The sequence below is a fragment of the Oryctolagus cuniculus genome, chromosome 9 (genome assembly GCF_051225735.1).
Source record: "Oryctolagus cuniculus isolate XC-2025 breed Fujian yellow rabbit chromosome 9, ASM5122573v1, whole genome shotgun sequence".
Classification (NCBI taxonomy): Eukaryota; Metazoa; Chordata; class Mammalia; order Lagomorpha; family Leporidae; genus Oryctolagus; species Oryctolagus cuniculus.
The window spans coordinates 71,026,065-71,041,128 of NC_142875.1; the positions used below are offsets into that span (position 1 = coordinate 71,026,065).

General features: G+C 45.0%; 1 long non-coding RNA gene across 1 annotated transcript; it reads left to right on the forward strand.

Annotated features, from left to right (window-relative positions):
* Positions 1 to 178: 178 nt before the first annotated feature.
* Positions 179 to 14,643, forward strand: LOC138843807 (uncharacterized). Its single transcript, XR_016213310.1, has 3 exons — positions 179 to 324; positions 7,121 to 7,197; positions 14,401 to 14,643. It is a non-coding gene; the product is annotated as an uncharacterized LOC138843807 (long non-coding RNA).
* The last annotated feature ends 421 nt before the right edge of the window (positions 14,644 to 15,064 follow it).

The following is a 15,064-nucleotide window of genomic DNA, read 5'->3' on the forward strand; positions in this document are numbered from 1 at the left end:
TGGTTCATTTTCATTACATAGTTTATTCTCAATACAAAGTCCTCTGTCAGATATATTTATTACAAATATATTCTTCTAGGGGTCAGTGTTGTGGCACAACCAGTTAAGCTGTTGCCTGCAATACTGGCATCCAATATGAATGCTGGTTCAAGTACTGACTGCTCAACTTCTGATCTAGCTCCCTGTGCCTGGGAAAGCAGCAGCAGATGGCCCAAGTGCACCTGGCTCCCGGCTTCAGCCTGGCCTAGCCCCACCATTGTGGACATCTGGGGAATAAACCAGCAGACAGAAGATCTTTCCCTCTCTGTCTCAACATAACTCTTGGTAACTCTGCCTTTCAGATAAATAAATAAATCTTTAATATATATATACATATATATATTCTTCCAGTCTGTAGCCTATATTTTCATATTTTAAAAATGCCATTAGAAGAGGTAATTATTAAAATTTAATGAGTCTAATTTGTCATTATTTTCTTTTGTAGATTTTACTTTTTATATCTTATCAAAAACATTTTTTATTGCTTGCATACTTCAGTCTCACACTTCTATATTTTCCAGAAGTCTCATAATTTTAGCTTTTTAAAAAAGATATATTTTATTTATTTGAAAGTCAAAATGACAGAGAGAGAGAGAGAGAGGCATAGCAGGTAAAGCTGCTGCCTGCAGTGCTGGCATCCTATATGGGCACCAGTTCAAGTCCTGGCTGCTCCACTTCTGATCCAGCTCTCTGCTATGGCCTGGGAAGTAGAAGATGGCCCAAGTCCTTAGGCCCCTGCACCAGCATGGGAGATCCGGAAGAAGCTCCTGGCTCCTGGCTTTGGACTGGCCCAGCTCTGGCCATTGTGGCCATTCGGGGAATGAACCAGCAGATGGAAGATTTCTCTCTCTCTCTCTCTCTTTCTCTCTGCCTCTGCTTCTCTGTAACTCTGCCTTTCAAATAAATAAATAAATATTTTTAAAAATTTGTATGCCTTCTATTTTTCTTTCCTTTTTGAGCCCCACCACTCCTCCCCAGACATTGTCCTGCAGGTTCTCTATTACAATGTTGAGTGAAAATAATGATATTGGACAGGCTTACTATAGTTCCAGTATTGGAAAACATTCATTCTTTCAGTATTAAGGATGACTTTTTTTTTTAAGATTTATTTTATTTATTTGAAATAAAGTTACAGAGAGACATAGAGACAGAGAGAGAGATCTTCCATCTACTGGTTCACTCCTCAGATGGCCGCAATGGCCGGAGCTGTGCCGATCAGAACCAAGAGCCAAGAGATTCTTCCAGGTCTCTCATGTGGGTGCAGGGGCCCAAGGACTTGGGCCAACTTCTACTGCTTTCCCAGTCCATAGCAGAGAGCTGGATTGGAAGAGGAGCAGCCAGGACTACAACCGGTGCCTATATGGGATGCCGGCACTGCAGGCCAGGGCCTTAACCCACTGCACCACAGCAATGGTCCCAGGATGACTTTAATATTGAATATTTGGTTTTAGTTTTTGTCTTTTAGATGTCCTCTATTAAACTAAGAAAGTTATGTTCTTTTCTAAATTTATTGAGAATTTTCTTTTAAGATCTATTTATTTATTTGAAAGGAAGAGTCACAGAGACAGAGGGGGAAAGAGAAAGAGATCATCCATCCACTGGTTTACTCCCCTAAATAGCTGCAATGGCCAGGGCTGGGCCAGTCCAAAACCAAAAGGAGCCTGGAACTCCCTCTTGGTCTCCCATGTGGATGGCAAGGGCCCAAGCACTTGGGCCATCTTCCACTACTTTTCCAGGGGCATTAGCAGGAAGCTGGCTTGGAAATGGGGCAGCCAGGAAGTGAATCTGTGCCCACAGGGGATGCTGGTGTTGCAGGCAGCAGCTTAACCTCCATGCACCACAATGCTGGCCCTGAGAGATTATTATCACGGCAAATTCTTTCCCAGTGTGGTGATTACATTGATCAATGTTCAAATGTTGACCAATCTTGCATTCTTGGAATACATTCTCACTTATTTATTATATATTATATTACTTTTATATCTTACTGAATTTGATTTTTAAAATTTATCTAAAAATTTCTTTGGCTTGAGAATATTGAGAGCCAATGGTGTTAGTTCTAGTCCAGAAGTCAGCAGGCTAGAGCCCCAAGGAGAGCTGACTTTTCCATTTGAGCGTGAAGGTAGAAGACCGATGTCCCAGCTCCAGCAGTCATGCAAGACCATCAATATTATGAAGGCCAACTTTTTTTATTCAGTCTAGCACATCAAATATTCTCATCCAAAAACACACTCAAAGACACACCCAGAATAATGTATGACCAAATGTTGGAGTACCCCACATTCTAGACATGTTGATTGCAAAATTAACCATCACACCACTGAAACAAAAATTTGAACCTATAAATTTCAAAGCTGAAAAATAATTTTAAAATTTCTCTTCAGCACTCTCTTGTTGTGTAGGCAATGAAGGGATGTCCAGAGTTATAAAGCGCTGATGTAGGGGCTGGGGCGGTGGCATAGCAGGTAAAGCCACTGCATGCAGTGCCGGCATCCCATATAGGCGCTGGTTCGCATCCCGGCTGCTCCACTTGTGATCTAGCTCTTTGCTATGGAAAGCAGTGGAGGATGGTCCAAGTCCTTGGGCCCCTGCACCCATGTGGGAGACCCAGAAGAAGCTCCTGGCTTCGGATTGGTGCAGCTCTGGCCGTTGCGGCCAGCTGGGGAGTGAACCAGCAGATGGAAGACCTCTCTCTCTCTCTCTCTCTCTCTCCTTCTTTCAAATAAATAAATAAATCTTTAAAAAAAATAAAGAGCTGATCTAAAATTATGTACAGGGGCCAGTGTTGTGGCCTAGCAGGTAAAGCCACCACCTGTGTCACCAGCATCCCATATGGGTGCCCAGCTCCCTGCTAATGGCCTGGGAAAAGCAATGGAAGTTGACCCAAGTGTCTGGGCCACTGACACACACATGGGAGACCCAGATGAAGCTCTAGGCTGCTGGCTCTGGCCTGGCCCAACCCTGGCCATTGTGGCTATCTGGGGAGTGAACCAGTAGATGGACGATCTCTCTCTCTCTCTCTCTCTCTCTCTCTCTCTCTCTCTCTCTCCCTCTGTTTGTCTATCCCTCTCTCTGTAACTCTGATTTTCAAATAAATAAATAAATCTATTTAAATAAAATAAAATAAAAATCAAAGTCTTCATTTATTCATTCACTTAAAAGTTTAACATTCATTTTAAAACATTTATTTAGTGCTTACCATATACCTGCTATTAAAGATACAAAATGAGGAAAAACTGAAGACTGCTGAGTTGGATATTTAGGCTGGTCAGTGTTATAGTATATAAATTATACTTCCAATAAAACTGTTAAAAATAGGTAAGATCCAGTTCTTTCCACGAAGGAGATCACAGGTTAGTGGAAAGACAAGCTTCAACAATCACAATGAGATGGGAATGCGCTGTGACAGGCCTGTGTGCTAAGCTGCTCCACTTTGGAGTACTATGGGACTCAGCCTTGGCACCCTGTTATTTTCCTCCTATCACTACTCCCTTCGTGATCTCAGTGTCATTGCTTTAAAAATCAATTGTAGGCCGGCGGCGCGGCTCAATAGGCTAATCCTCCACCTAGTGGCGCCGGCACACTGGGTTCTAGTCCCGGTCGGGGCACCGGATTCTGTCCCGGTTGCCCCTCTTCCAGGCCAGCTCTCTGCTGTAGCCAGGGAGTGCAGTGGAGGATGGCCCAAGTGCTTGGGCCCTGCACCCGCATGGGAGACCAGGATAAATACCTGGCTCCTGCCATCGGTTCAGCGCGGCGCGCCGGCCGCAGTGGCCATTGGAGGGTGAACCAACGGCAAAGGAAGACCTTTCTCTCTGTCTCTCTAGATCTCTTTCCCAAACTTCAAGTTCATACATCCAGTTGACACACCTAAAAGCATTTCAAACTCAGTATGTCTAAACCACTCTGGTTTTCCCCTCCAATTGTGCTCTCGGTGACTTTCATCATCTCAATTCCATCTTTCCAGTGGCTCAGACCAAAAGCCATGGTGTCATCTTTGGTTTCTTTCTCTTATACCATTCATTTAATCCTCCCAAGAACTCCTACTGGGTCCACCTTCAGCATGTATCCAGACTAGGACCACTTCTCACTAGCCACCCGGCCGCCCTCCTGGCCCACACCACTGTCTTAGCTTGTCCAGATTATTGTCTTCTCCTCTAACGATGCATATCCTGGAACAACCTGAGGGAGCCTTTAAAAAGATCAAACCTGCTGAAAAAATCCTCCAGTGGCTTCCCATCTCACTGCCGGAAAAAGTCACAGTCCTCACAATGGTCCCTGAGACCCATGAGATGTGGGGCCCCATCATCGATTTTACCCTTCTGATCTAGCCTCCGTTTCTCTTCTTCCTGTTCACTCTGTTGTACTCACGTGGGACTTCCTGATGTTCTTCATGTATCGTGCGCAAGCTCCCCGCAAAGGGCTTTGAGAATCTGTTTCCTCCACCTGGATGTCCCCAGTGTTCATTCCCTCACCCTCTTCAAGTCCTTGCTTAAACCTCACCATGTCTATGAGCTTCTTCCTGGCTCTCTGTTTCAATTCACCCTCCCTGGGCGCTTCCTTCTCCCTTGCCTGCTCTATTTTTGCCATTAGCACTTATCATCTTCTAACATACTACATAAATAATTTCTTTATTTAGCTCATTGTCTGTTTATCTCCATTAGGCCAAAGGCCCCATGAAGCCTTGTTGGTTTTGTTCACTAGTTTTCCCAGCCTCTAGAACAGTAGGCATTTAATAAAACATTTGAGGAGGCGAATACATGTATCTAGGACTCTTACAGAAGGAAATGAGTTGATTTCTTCTCGGGCCAGGCTAGGTTTTTCTTGGAGGGAGGAGGACGGCGAAGATGAAGGGAAAGGTTGCTAGCCATCACCAGTCAAGAGTTCACTGTGGGAGTGACAGTCGCCCTGGATTGTGAAAGACAATCAGAAATTTTCCAAACAGAGAAGGCAGTGAGGAGCGTTACAGGTAGATGGAACGGTGTACGCAAGGCCAGACTATTTTGTACAAGTCCAACATGGCCAAGAAAGCTGAAGAGGTGAGTGTTTCCCCGGGGAAGTGTGGAACAGGACAAGAGAATTGGTGGAGCCAGAGAGGACTGGAGGGCCAGTCCACGGCAGCCATGGAAGACAGAGACAGATCCGATCCCTGTCTCCCAGAGCCCTGCCTATTGCTTCATTCAGACTCCTCTTTCTGCCTAAAACTTCTTTTTCTTTTAGGTATTACAGGTTGATAACTTCACCAGCTACATTTTCCTTTAGAAAAAGGAATACATTTATGATTCCCAGTGCAAAATTTAAGGCAGGTAATTATAAAAAATACGCACATTTTCAAAAATAAGAAGCTGAAAGGATTTATATTTTGAAATGGATTATAAATTTTTGATCACTGAAATCCAAAAGAGTGAAATAATTGAAACTTCAAAAGAAATGACAGCTGTTGCCTGGTGCCAGCCTATTTCCATCATCAATTTCACTCTGTAGGGAAAAAGAACAACCACAGAGGACTGCAGAAATAGATGTAAACTCGAGAGGACTGGAAAATATCCTTCAGATTTATTGGCAATTGGCAACTGTTAAATTTACATTGATTTTATATTAATTACTATATAATAATTTGAATTGTTAAGTAACGAGGAGTAGGAAATTGTCATAAACTGATCATGGACTATAATTGTTTTAATTTTTAGAAATACTTTAATTCTCCTTATTTTGATTAGAAAAGCTGAAAATGTCATAGTTTTTTTATTTTAAACATAGACAATGAGAAAACAATTATACATCGGATCATTCAACAAATTTTTTATATTGTCCTATGACCAAAGAATATAATTTAGGTTTGAATTCCAAATGACCACAAAAGCAAGTGGCTATTTCTCTTTTCTGAAAATTCTCATGAGGAATACATAGGTCTAGTGTGCAGAGAATAACCATTCAAGTGAATCTGTGAGGCTACAGTTTTATTTGATGAAGATGAAGTAGTCTTGAGAACTCCTCACAAGTCCTACGGGAATCCTATCAGTTCCACAACGTGTATGTGCAAAAGCTAGCTAAAACTCTGTCAGCTCCTGGTTCTCGTAAAAATATGTAATTGGGGCCAGCACTGTGACATACGTAGCGGGTAAAGCTGCAGCTTGTGGTGCCGGCATCCCATATGGACGCCAGTTTGAGTCCAGCTGTTCCACTTCCCATGAGCTCCCTGTTAATGCACCTGAGAAAATAGCAGAGAGGATAGCTCAAGTCCTTGGGCCCCTGCACCCATGTGGGAGACCTGGAAGAAGCTCCTCACTCTTGGCTTCGGATAGGCACAGCTCTGGCCGTTGCGGCCATTTGGGAGTGAACCAGCGGCTGGAAGATTCTCTCTCTCTAACTCTGCCTTTCAAATAAATAAATACATCTTTTTTTAAAAAGAAAATATGGGGCCGGCGCTGTGGCTCACTTGGTTAATCCTCTGCCTGGGGCGCTGACATCCCATATGGGCACCAGGTTCTAGTCCCGGTTGTTCCTCTTCCAGTCCAGCTCTCTGCTGTGGCCCGGGAGGGCAGTGGAGGATGGCCCAAGTCCTTGGGCCCCTTCACCTGCATAGGAGACCAGGAAGAAGCACCTGGCTCCTGGCTTCTGATTGGCACAGCACTGGCTGTAGCGGCCTTTTGGAGAGTGAACCAACGGAAGGAAGGCCTTTCTCTCTGTCTCTCTCTCCTGTCTATAACTCTACCTGTCAATATAAAAAAAAAAAAGAGGCTGGCGCCACGGCTCACTAGGCTAATCCTCCACCTTGCGGCGCCGGCACACCAGGTTCTAGTCCCGGTCGGGGCGCTGGATTCTGTCCCGGTTTCCCCTCTTCCAGGCCAGCTCTCTGCTGTGGCCCAGGAAGGCAGTGGAGGATGGCCCAAGTGCTTGGACCCTGCACCCCATGGGAGACCAGGATAAGTACCTGGCTCCTGCCATCGGATCAGCGGCCATTGGAGGGTGAACCAACGGCAAAAGGAAGACCTTTCTCTCTGTCTCTCTCTCTCACTGTCCACTCTGCCTGTCAAAAAAAAAATATATAAAAAAAAGAAAATGTGTTTTTGTCTCCAAAAAGAGATGTCTTCAAGATGCTTTGCACTGGAATGAACCTACCCCCATCTAGAACCTGGCGACCTGATACTCTATAACAAGGTACATATGTATGTACTTACATACACACATATATATGTATATATATGCATATGCATATACATAGCATTATATTATTTTTAAAAATTTGAGAAGCATCAGGAGAGTAAGAAAGCACTCCCATCCACTGGTTCACTCCCTCCAAGTATTTGTGGTGACCGAGGGTACAAAGCTGGGAGCCAGGAACTCAACTTAGACCTGCTAGGTGAGTGGCAAGGTTCCAACTACTTGAGCTACCACCATTGGCTCCCAGGGGCTGCATTAAAAAGAAGTTGAAATCAGGATCTGGAGCCAGGACACAAACCCAGGCACTCTGATGGGGAATGCAGGCATTCTAACTGATGACTTAACCAATAGCCCAAATAACCTTCCTAAAGTGTGGTCTTTGCAACAGGTAGCAAGAACCACACAGCTATCCTGTCTCTTTGACACAGCAATCCTGTTCCCAGAACTCACAAAGGAACTAATTCTACAGAGATAGAACTCTAGATGTACAAAGACTTTTACTACAAGGCATAGACGGCCAAAAAAAAAAAAAAAAAAAAAAAGGACAAAATCTGGAAGCAAAATAATTTTCCACATAAGACAATTACTTAGAAAAGTGTAGTGCATCTGCAAGGTGTTCTACTATGTGATCATTAAAAATTATAACTACATAGACTACAGAAGTGTCAAAATATGGTTGATAAACCTTAAATTAAAAAGCAGTGCTGGGGCAGGCATTTGGAGTATTGGTTAAGACATTGCTTGAGATGCCCAGAGTATCTGGGTTCAAGTACCTGCTCTGCTCTGATTCCAGCTTCCTGCTAATGCACACCCGGGGAGGCAGCAGGTGAGGGCTCAAATACTTGAGTCCCTGCCACCCATGGAAAAGCCTCACGTTCAGTTCCTGGATTCTGGCTTCAGCCTGGCTTTTGTAAGCATTTGGGTAGTGAACCAATAAATGTACTCTCTGATTCTCTCTCTCCTTCTCTCTTTGCTTTTTAACTAAATAAAGTAAATATTTTTTTAAAAAGGAGTTTGCAGGATCTCAATACAAAGAAATGATAAATGTTTGATGAGATGGAAATGTCAATTACCCTGACTTGACTGTTACGCATTGTACACAGGTAGAAGATTACCACACAGTGCCTCATAAATATGTACAATTGCTACGTGTCAATCAAAACAATTAAAAAACTTTGAAAGCAGCACTCTTCAAATGACATTTAGACTGTATTTACAAATATGCAAAAGCGTATCTATAGAAGCATGTGAAGGACTAGAAGATAACATGGAAACTGAAGACAATTGCGTTAGGATGAAGGAATTAGGAATTTACTTGACTTATAAAAATGACTCAAGTTTTGGGGCAGGCCTTGGCACAGTGGTTAAGTTGCTCCTTCGAACTCCTCATTCCACAGATACAAGTCTCTTTACTTGTATCACTGTTTTTGTTTGAAAGTACACATTCAATCACCTAACAAATATTTGCATTGAGCACCAACTATGTGCAGTGGTATGGGTGCTGGCTGTGTAGCAGTGACCAGAACAAATGGGAAAACAGACAATAACTGAAATAAATAAGTAAAATATGTGATCTACTAAACAGTGATAAGAGAAAAATAAGGCAGCTGGAGGCTTAAGGATACGATGGTGCTTTTAAATAGGAAGGCCAGGGAAAGTCTCACTAAGGTTCCCATGGAGTAAAGACCTGAAGGCTGGAAGAGAGGGAGGAGTACGTGTGTCAGCCAAAGAACATTCCAGAACAACAGAGAAGCAAAGGGCCTGTGGTAGGTTGGAAGGAAGCCAAATAGAGCAGTATGGCAGAAAGGAGAGGAGATGCCATAAGAGAGAGGGCAAGACACCCATCACGCAGGGCTTGCAGACCTTTTAAAGGGTTTTATTTATTTATTTGAAAGGCAGAGGTACAGAGAGGCAGAGGTAGAGAAAGGGGGTGGGGGTGGGCTTCCATCCTCTGGCTCACTCCCCAAAGGCTGTAATGGTTGGAGCTGAGCCGATCTGAAGCCAAGAGCCGGGAGCTTCTTCTGGGTCTCCCACGCAGGTGCAGGGGCCCAAGGTCTTAGGCCATCTTCTACTGCTTTCCAGGCTACAGCAGAGCTGGATTGGAAGAGGAGCAGCCAGGACTCGAACCAGCACCCATATGGGATGCCAACACTGCAGGTGGTGGCTTTCCCCACTACACCACAGCAATGGCCCCAGAGCTTGTAGACCTTCTGCTTGGAGCCAGGAGCCGTGCAGCGTGCCCCACGTGTCAGCAATGTTACTTAGGCTGCTTCCGCAGGCTTCGGAGCTAAAAGCAGCTGTGAAAAACATGCTGGATTGGTTTCCCAGGACTGTCAAAACAAATTGCCTCAAGTGGTGGCTTAGAGCAACAGAAAGTCATTGTTGCCATTTCTGGAGCCTGCAAGTCTGCAACCAAGGTGCCTGTCGGCTGGGCTAGTTTCTTACAGAGCCTCTGAGGGAGCTCTGTGACTCCTCACTCTGGTGCTCGCTGCAATCCTAGGCCTTGGCCACTTTGCTCCACGCTGCTTCTGTCTTCACACAACACGTTTCTCCATGTGCATTTCCATATCTTTGTGTTGGAATCACCCTCTCCTTTCTCATAAGAAACCGGGAATTAGATTTCAGACCCACCATAATACAATATGGTCTCATCTTAACGACTTCCATCTGCAAAGACCCTATTTACAAGTAAGGTGATATTGACAAGTTCAAGATGGGCATGAATGAGTGGGGGAGAGGGATAATATTCAACTCGCTATGCATATCTATTGCTAAAATACAGCAATGAAAAAAAGCTAGCCTCTTTAAAAAAAAAACTACATTAGTTCCATTTCTGCAGTTTCTAGGATGAGAATACCATGTGAAATGACGATGGCCCCTCAGCAAGGTGGAACTGGCTGAAAACAAAGTCTCATTCCAAAGACCACAGCCTAGGTCTAGAAGACTCACCTATTTCTTTTTGTTCAGAGTAACAGTGACCATATATGAACACTTGAAAAGAAACCAAATCCTGCCACAAAATTACCTTCAGTAACGATGGCTGCAGCCCTGGCCCTGGCAAATGGCCAGACTCTGGCCAGGTGGTCCAGCAGGTGTCTGCCCAGCTCTCCCTCCGATATAGAGCTGGGCTAAGTTGCTGCCAATACTTCACCGGCCACTTTTTAAAAGGGAACCTGTTTGTACTCCATGAACCAAAACTGGAATAAATTCAACCTCTACAAATAATAATCTTCTCTCCTCAGTTCTTACCTGGCCTCATCTGTCCCCATGACTCACCCTTTGACACTTTGCTCCACTGTGCTTTCAAGGCCCAGTTCACCAAAGTCCAGGAAATCCCCAGAGAGAAGGTCGACATGGACCACATGGCTCCCTGCCCCCTCTATCTGCCCGGTTTGCTGTGGCTAGCCATGCTCTTCAGATACCATTGTCATAACACATTTTTGCGTGGCTGTGTCTCCCTAAATAAAGTCACAGACATTTCCAGGGCACATATTGCACAGGAGGTTGTTTGCAGCCATGAGCTAGGAGTGTCTGGTTATCACGGGGATGCTGTGTGCCTCTCTCCCTGGTGTGTCTCTCTGTTTCTAACACACACATATACACACATACACATACACACATCCAGGCACACATCCAAATACTAAATTAGTTCAGTCCCTGTAGTTGTCAGCAAGGAAATCACCATGTAAAATGAGGGTCAGTCCCTCAGCAAGTTGGCATTGGCTGAAAACAAAGTCTCGTTGACAAGGAGAAAGTCCCACCCCACATTCATGCCCATTGAGAACTTGTCAGACACACATACTGACAATGTGCTTTGGTTCATGGCCTCTTCAATGCAGCACCACACCCCACGCCCACCCATGCACATTTTGCCCTCCCCCACTGGCACCAGTGCTGGATCTTACTGAGGGCCTGCGCCTCCAGCTCTTTGCCCCAGTACTGCCTACCTGGTCCCCATATTCCTGCTTCCTTCCCTTCTGCAGGTGTGACACAGCTTTAGCTGGATCACACAAGAAATCAAATTGCCTGCAAAAGGGCAACTCTGTCCACCATTCAAGCTACATTGAGAGAGTCACCCCACCATTCTGTGCAGGAGCAGCAACCATGGGGAACAGCAGTGTAGACAGCATGCATTGCCTCTTCTCACCGTAGACCACCTGCCCCAGCCTCTAGCCCATGTTTTTGATCTTTCAATATTAAGGCTAGACTGAAGCACAGAATAAATATGAAAGCCCAAAGATACTGACAAACACCTTTTGCATAGCAGTTCATGAAGGTGCAGGCTCTTTTACCATTCTTTTGGGTTTCTCACTTTTCCATCTAGATGTTTATTTACTTACTTATTGAAAGGCAGAGCTGGTAGCCTACGTATTCGCTCCCCCACATATCTGTAACAGCTGGAGCTGGGCCAGGTTGAAGCCAGGAGCTGGGAACTCAATCTAGGTCTTCCGCATGCGTGGGAGAGAGCCAAGGACTTGTACCTGGAAGGGCTGCTTCCTCCTAGGATGTGCTTTAGCAGGGAACTTAGGTACTCTGATACGGCATGCAGGCAGAGAGACAGAAAGGGGAAAACAGAGACAGAGATCTTCCATCCACTGGTTCACTCCCCAAATGTCCCCAACATCCAGGTCTGTGCTAAGCCATAACCAAGAGGCAGGACCTCCACCCTGGACTCCCACATGGGTGGCAGGGGCCCAAGTACTTGTGTCATCATCTGCTGCGTCCTACTTGCGTTAGCAGAGAACTGAATTGGAAGCAGAGCAGCGGGGACTCAAACCAACAATCTGATATGAGATGCCAATGCTGCAGGCGGCAGCCTAACCTGCTGTTCCACAATACTGGCCCCAATATATTTTTTTAACTTTGGATTATTATGATCTCAAAGGTTTTTCCAAACTGAAAAACACAAACTTGAGATAAAATAAGGCATCGTCATGCTCAGGTACACGGGGAAATGCTTGTCACTGACCATGTGAAGTTCTGGGGTTGTTTATTTAAAAGCTGGGGCTGGCATTTGCTGGTGGTTAAGATCTTGATTGAGATACCTGCATCTGATAGCAGAGCACCTGGAGTTGAGTCTGGGCTTTGACCTTGATTCCAGCTCATGCATACCCAGGGTCACAGCAGGTTGGGTTCCTGCCACTCACGTGGAGACCCAAATTGACTTCCCAGTTCTGGGTTTTAGCCTGGTCCACCCTGGTGGTTGAAGGCATTTGAGGAGTGAACAAGCAGATAGAAAGACTTCAATCTCTCTCTCTCCGCCTTTCAAATAAATGAAATAAATAATAAAAAATTTTAAGCAAAAGATTTAAAAGTGAAAGAAGGCATAATCAAGAAACACAGAACTCAAATGAAGACTCCATGAGGCTTTTCTGAGGAGTGGGGGTCAATCACAGAAAGCTAAGAAAGGCAACCAAGTGACAACACAGTGCAGTCCTACTCAACACACACACACACAAACACAAAAGTGACAGTGCAGTGCAGTCCTACTCAACACACACACACACATACACAAAAGTGACAGTACAGTGCAGTCCTACTCAACACACACACAAACACACACATACACAAAAGTGACAGTGCAGTGCAGTCCTACTCAACACACACACACAAACACAAAAGTGACAGTGCAGTGCAGTCCTACTCAACACACACACATACACAAAAGTGACAGTGCAGTGCAGTCCTACTCAACACACACACATACACAAAAGTGACAGTGCAGTGCAGTCCTACTCAACACACACACATACACAAAAGTGACAGTGCAGTGCAGTCCTACTCAACACACACACATACACAAAAGTGACAGTGCAGTGCAGTCCTACTCAACACACACACACATACACAAAAGTGACAGTGCAGTGCAGTCCTACTCAACACACACACACATACACAAAAGTGACAGTGCAGTGCAGTCCTACTCAACGCATATACACACACACACACAAAAGTGACAATGCAGTCCAGTCCTACTCAACACACACACACATACACAAAAGTGACAGTGCAGTGCAGTCCTACTCAACACATATACACACACACAAAAGTGACAATACAGTGCAGTCCTACTTAACACACACACAAACACACACAAAAGTGACAATGCAGTGCAGTCCTACTGAACACACGCACACAAACACACACAAGAAAAGTGACAATGCAATGCAGTCCTACCTAACACACACACCCACACACACACACACACACAGAGTAACCATTTCTGCTTCTGCTTTCCTCCATTCTCCATGAGGGTGGGAGCATAGTCGGTCTTAAACTAATATTGACCGAAAGAAATCACATGTGCAAAGGGAGTAAGTCACAGCTATCAAGGTGAGCTTCCTCCTGCAGCCATGGGGCACAGGGCAAAGGTGAATGAGGCTCTGAGTGAGGCTGAGGTGGAAAGCAAGAAACAGTCTGTGTATTGATTAGCAAGGATTCTGCAGAGAAACAGAGCCAGTGCTTTTTTTTTTTTTTTTGATGCATATTGTGAAAAAAGCTATGTGTGGATTTCAATATTTTCTTGCACCAGAACAAACACCTTTTGATTTCATTTTCCACAAATGTTTTGAAGTACCCTCCTGTGTGTGTGTGTGCAGAGATAGAGAGAGGCTTGGAAAGCAAAAAGGTCTTTTAAAGCCACCCTAAGATACCTCACCAGAGGGGCCTCGCTGTGGCGCAGTGGGTTAACGCCCTAGCCTGAAGCGCTGGCAACCCATTTGGGTGCCAGTTCTAGTCCCGGCTGCTCCACTTCTGATCCAGCTCTCTGCTATGGCCTGGGAAAGCAGTAGAAGATGGCCCAAGTCCTTGGGCCCCTGCACCCACGTGGGAGACCCAGAAGAAGCTCCTGGCTCCTGGCTTCGGATCGGCACAGCTCCAGCCATTGCAGCCAATTGGGGAGTAACCAGTGGGTGGAAGATCTCTCTCTCTCTCTCTCTCTCTCTCTCTCTCTCTGCGTCTCCTCTCTCTGTGTAACTTTGACTTTCAAATAAATAATTAAATATTTTTTAAAAAAAGATACTTCACTAGAAATATCTGGAGAATGACATCAGAGCCATGAGCTGAATAAACTTCTATTCTTTATAAATTATAGTTTGTAGGGGGCTGGCACTGTGGCATAGTGGGTAAAGCCCCAGCCTGTGGTGCCCACATCCCATATGGGCACTGGTTCCAGTCTCAGCTCCTTCTCTTCTGATCCAGCTCTCTGCTAATGCACCTGGGAAAGCAGTAGAAGATGGCCCAAGTGCTTGGGCTTCTGCACCCACGTGGTTGACCTGGAAGAAGCTCCTGGCTCCTGGCTTCGGATCAGCCCAGCTCCAGCTGTTTCAGTCATTTAGGGAATGAACCAGTGGATGGAAGACCTCTCTCTCTCTCTCTCTCTCACTCTCTCTTTGCCTCTCTGTAATTCTGCCTTTCAAATAAATAAATAAATCTTCAAAAATTTTTACAAATTATAGTTTGTGATATTCAATTCCAACAACAGGAAATGGACTTAGAAAACTTTTAAGGGGGCAGAGAAGAGAGGACTATACAAAGTAAATTGTTTATTTCCATACAGTGCCTTTCTAATTCTAGAGAGAACTTCGCTGTCAACAAATCTTTTTGTTTGAACTTCATTAAGTTCCAAGTTGGGGGCAGAGTTTTGGTGGAGTGTTTAAGACTGTGCTTGGTATGCCCACATCCCGTATCAGAGTGCCTGGTATGAACTTGGTTTCTCCACTTCTGATCCAGCTTCCTGCTGATGTGTGCTCTGGAAGGCAGCCAATGATGGCTGAAGTACCTGAGTCCCTGCAACCCACATAACTGAGTTCTGGGCTCTGGAGTTTGGCCTCGCTCAGCACTGGCTGTCGTAGGCACTCTAATA